Raw genomic sequence first — 5,221 nt, 5'->3', positions numbered from 1 at the left:
AAGAAGACAAAGGTATTCACATTTAATAGAAAAGGGCACGGGGGAGGAGGCTGGACATACAATAGCAACAAGATCGTGGCGAAACAATCATACAAGTATCTGGGGGTACCCTTGACTCCTAGGGCAAGGCATCAGAACGAACCCGCAGTAAAGGCTGTGGCTCTTCAAGTGACTACCTAAACTCTCTAAATCGTTGTTTGGGGCCAAGCCTTTCACCCCTGCTGGAACCATGTGAACAAAGGTCTCTCCCACATTAACTTATGGTGCTGAAATCCTTTTAGGCAAGGACAGCAGTTTACTGAACAAGCTCATTTCAAGGATTTACAAATGCATTCTGCGTCTGCTGAGGCCTTCATCTGCCGCTCAGATGAAGCTGGAACTTGGCCTTCTGGACCAAAGAGCTGTGGGCACCGGAGCCTTTCTTAATCTGTGCCACAAGCTGCGGGGCCAGAGCTGGTTCTCTTGAGGCCCTGTTATGGACAGACATCAGCACCAACGGGCCTCATGGATCGCACCACCAATTCTTAAAGGACTCTGAGCAGGTTTTGACTGCTACGAACTTTAGGACATGAATCTGAGTTAATTGACATTTAAACTGAGCATTAAAAACGTGTTCATCTCTGGTCCAACCATTCAGACAGACCAAATCTAGCGAAATGCAAGCATGCATGGGTAGTTATCAACTGAGTTCAGCCTGCACCCGCTCCCCATACCTCATCTGCATATATTCCTATCATCTGAAGCAAGAATCATGGCTCTCAGGCTCAGCCTGTGGCTGTCTCTGAAGCATCTAGCCCGTTGACGCCGTCCAACAGAGAGGATTAAATGCAGGGGATGAAATCCTTTGCGCAAGTCCTGTGCCTTTGCCCACCCCTTTTGGATGAGTGTAAAACTAGACTCTGGGGTGAGTGGAACAGCCTGGGAGATCGAACTTGCCAGCAGGGCATAATAGCAGTGTTTAATCCAGACAACAACGCTTTAAACATCCGGCTGACTAAATTGGTCCTCCTTCCATACAAAAGGTTTAGGGGCTTAGACGGCCTACTGGATGGCTCAGCAGTACCACCTATTATGCATTTTGGATAATGTGCATCCACCCGGCCATCACTCAAGCCCTGTACCAGCACCTTATAAGCCTCTCCCCCATGAAAGCGATGCAGAAAGATGTCTCCTATGTGCCTACGTAATGCTCTGAAGTGTGTCTTGCGAAGATGCCATGCTGTAACTTGTCTGCTGCTTTTTGCGACATTGGTGCTTAATAATATTAACGTTACTTATTTTTAATGAACAAATAGCTGCTAATATTAAGCACCTGCATTTTATTTAAGTCAATAGATGTAGTTAATTTGCTGTCAGCACTTGAAGGGACTTGTTTGATCATTTTGCATTCATGCATTCATCATTTTTTTTAAATCTGGTTCTTCTATAATGTTTCAGTAATTTGCTTTCATTTATCATCTCGAACAGTTATCAGTATTGGACAATGTAAATATTTTCAATTTACCATATACAATAAAGATTATTATTACTCCAGAAACCCACAAATTAGGAAGGCAGTGTTGGAGTAAGTCATGGTCAGTTTATGATCTGCAATTACGTACACATCATTGTTTGTAACTCATATTCCAAATTAGGATAAATACAATGATTTTCATTACTCGATAGTGCTTCAAAACACACAGTTTTCTGAGCATTTAAAATGGAAGGTGTTACAATTAACAAATGCTATGGTAGCTTATGAGCTTCAGAATCAGGGAAGCCAGTGTTTGCCTTGCTGGGATTTAAACGTATGTTCTGTTATCACTCAGCACAAGTAGAAAGAGAAAAAAGGCTCAGAGGATTGTTTTTGTGCAGGAAGGTATCCGGCACAAAAACATCCTGCCTACAACGCAGGCACCCTTGCACCATTGTGCAAGGGTTCCTTCAAATGACGCAAGGGTGCCTGCATTGGCTCTAGGCAGCAGTTTGCGGACCAGCGCAGGGAGAGAGCAGGAATGTGCCATATAATGTTAAATATGGGGCATTCCTGCCCTCTCCCTTTCACACAGCGCAGTACAGCAAGGTGGCTCAATACATTGCGCTAACATTTGATAAATACGCCCCAGAGTTTGTATCCTTTCCGTTTCTTCAACAAAAAAAATGGAAGCTAGCAACCATTTTCTTTAGTACGAAAGCTGATATCTGAAACTGACAAGATGACAATACTGAGCCCCTTCGGTGGACTCGCAGAGTATTGAATTCAATGGAGGAAAAGCATATGATAGGAAAGGCCAGAAGCAGAAAAAGATTTTCCAGACCATGGAGCCAATGTTACATGCAAACACAAGGATATGATGGTCGTCAATGCTTCCAGCATCACAGTGTAGAGATCACAACACACGCAGTGTGACAGGTGAGCAGTTCTAGCACTTGCGGTGTGGGAATCCTTTCCTCTCAGCCTCAGCACTGGAGTGACGTCTTCTGTGGTGAATACAAAACACAAAGGGAACCCTGACCCTAATCAAAGGATACCAGGGAACAACCCACCAGGGAAGTCAATAATAAGAGCAACATGAACGGGAAGTTCCCATAGATCTAAAGGACAAGTGGATTACAATATAGATATTTGCCCACAGAGACAACTGCTGTTATCAAATCATTTTTATTTTTTTATACGTACAAATTATTATTTCATTACTTCAAGGAATCTATAAATATACAAAATTAATGTAGCATCAGCCCAGAACAACACAGGACAATAAAAACATTTTATGTACAATAATCACTCATACCATCAGGCATACCCACATCCAAAAGTCACCACATACAACAAAAATGCTATAAACTACAACCACATTCTCAAACAACAGGCAGAAGAAAGCGCCGACGCGCGTTTCGGAAAAAGTGCCACCATAGGGTATTCCTTCATCAGGGCGCAAGACATTCATTTATATGTAGCCATCATGATCCTCCAACATGTGAAAAGGAATGAAGTTTTTACTCAATTCGAGAGTTTCTGGGCATACAGCAGCTTATCACAGCGTATCTGTGGGCAAAAACAATTTGTGTAAGCCAAAGTATAGGCAATATTTATTTTAATTAAAAAAACGGGGAGAAAAGAGACAGGTCAAAATTGGAGTGTAAACACAATGCAAATCATACATAGACACACATATCTACAAGCAAAACATTTTCCACAGAAGCAAAATACAAATCTTGCTCTGTATTAGTAGTATCCAATGTCTGAGGATAAGTGTAGGTAAATAGCAAGGGGGCGGGGGGGAAACGAAAGGGGAAAGGAACCTTGGGGCATATTACCAACCAATAGAGATAATTTTTGTCTCTAACTTGTTTAGAGACAAAAATTATCGCCGCAAATCGGCGATTTTTATCGCAGATAAACCTTGCTATTAGCAAGGTTTATCGCAAATGCGATAAAAAACGGCCGCAATGCATGAATATCGCTGAAAAGTCAGCGATATTCATGCATTATCGAGCAAATGCTCTTAGCCATGTTATCCACCTCCCATTTGATAACATGGCTAAGAACTGCTCCTGGGTAGGTGTTAGCTTTTGGAGATATTCGCGCTTAGCGCGAATATCTCCAAAAGTTGGTAATAGGAGATAGCGATGTTAGCGACTGTTTCCAGTCGCTAACATCTTGGCACGCCCACTTTGCATGTCATTAGTGATAAATATCACTGACATGCAAAGCGGGGCCCAAGATGGTCACTATCTCCTATTAGCTGTTGCTAACTGGTGTTAGCGACAGCTTGGTAATAGGGAGATAATTTTATCTCCGCTTTCTTGGTTTTTAAAGCCAAAAAAGCGGAGATAAAGCCCCTTGATAATATGCCCCCTTATTACTACAAAAGGTAATACTAACCACCATACAAATAGGCATAGGGTCGCCTGAACATATTTTCGTCATTTTACCTACCAGAGAAAAAACAGCAATATCTGCACCTTTTAAACCAAAGGAAGGAGATCTCTCAGAAGTAGACCGCTAGCAGGGCAAAGGACGAATGATGGACGAACTCTGAGGACTGTATAAAAAAGAGTTTCTAAGAATAAATACATTCCTAATATCTGGGATGATACATACGGTTTGATTAAAGATGGAACAGAGGCTCCTCACCTATATTTTCACATCAACAAAAATACAGCCGGGAGGCAGAAATGCAGCAGTCACCACAATCGCGAGTACAGGAAACGTGTATAGGTTGAGACACTGTGAAGGAAGAGATAGAAAGTATATATATGGCAATTCTCGTTTTATCTCAAGATAAACAGGAATAGTTAGACAAGGGCCCAACCAAAATTGCTTTCTAAGTTGGTTTAAGATAGGGAGCCAATTAACAGTGAGGCTGGAAAACAACGACTGAACCAATGCAAACACTGAATGTCCACTAAATGTAATTCAAGCGTGTATGTTTCAAAATAACCAGATGTAGATAGTTACCTCCCGGTTATCACGGATAAATATGCGGGTGAGTAGGACCAGTTATCGGTATATCCATTAGGACAGGCACAGTAAAGGCAAGAATTGCACTTTTGATGTATTTTCTAAAAAAATATCAAAGTGCATGATTAAGCACCCGATCATAGATAGGCTCAGAACAAGCTCACTACAGGCATAAGGGCTCACTGCTAGTGAAGAACTTACTTGTAAACGTATTAAGGAGCTCTCAAAATATCCTTGACCGGGAGAACCCTCAGCGCCAAACCGGAAGGAATGTCCCCGGGTGAAGGACCCGGTTTATAATGTATTTTCTAAAAAGATATCAAAGTGCACGATTAAGCACCCGATCGTAGATAGGCTCAGAACAAGCTAACTACAGACATAAGGACTCACTGCTAGTGAAGAACTTACTTGTAAACGTATAGCGGAGCTCTCAAAAAATATTTCTGACCGGGAAGAACCTCAGCGCCGAACCGGAAGGAGTATCGCGCAAATAAGGACTCTCACACAACTCTGAATATAGTATAAAAGGTCACCTTTATTACAGGACAGCCAGAGACAGACCCGCAACATAACTTTTCCAACCAAACTTTATCTTTATTTCTTCTCCAAACCTTTTTCATATAAACCATAACGTTTTCCAATTCTTTCTTTTACCAATAACCATAACTTGTTTTAATACCATCCTTGTGTTTTCCTTCTTCTTTCCATCTCTTCCCCACCTACCCTCCCAAGCCCTCCCCCTTAGAGAAAGGATGAATCCGCTCTAGATTATCCAAT

At 41.9% G+C, this 5,221-nt stretch overlaps 1 long non-coding RNA gene across 2 annotated transcripts; it reads right to left on the bottom strand.

Moving 5' to 3' along the window:
- Positions 1 to 2,625: 2,625 nt before the first annotated feature.
- On the bottom strand, positions 2,626 to 4,609 carry LOC144755593 (uncharacterized). Of its 2 annotated transcripts, XR_013594941.1 has the most exons (3): positions 4,118 to 4,609; positions 3,920 to 4,025; positions 2,626 to 3,025 (listed from the first exon to the last, which is right to left on the bottom strand). It is a non-coding gene; the product is annotated as an uncharacterized LOC144755593 (long non-coding RNA). The 2 variants fall into 2 exon arrangements; XR_013594940.1 differs by having other exon boundaries at positions 3,920 to 4,609.
- Between the last annotated feature and the right edge of the window lie 612 nt (positions 4,610 to 5,221).

Source organism: Lissotriton helveticus, chromosome 5_1 (assembly GCF_964261635.1).
Source record: "Lissotriton helveticus chromosome 5_1, aLisHel1.1, whole genome shotgun sequence".
In the NCBI taxonomy this organism is placed as follows: domain Eukaryota; kingdom Metazoa; phylum Chordata; class Amphibia; order Caudata; family Salamandridae; genus Lissotriton; species Lissotriton helveticus.
The sequence above is the reverse complement of the archived record's forward strand: the minus strand, read 5'-3'. Positions and strand labels throughout refer to the sequence as shown.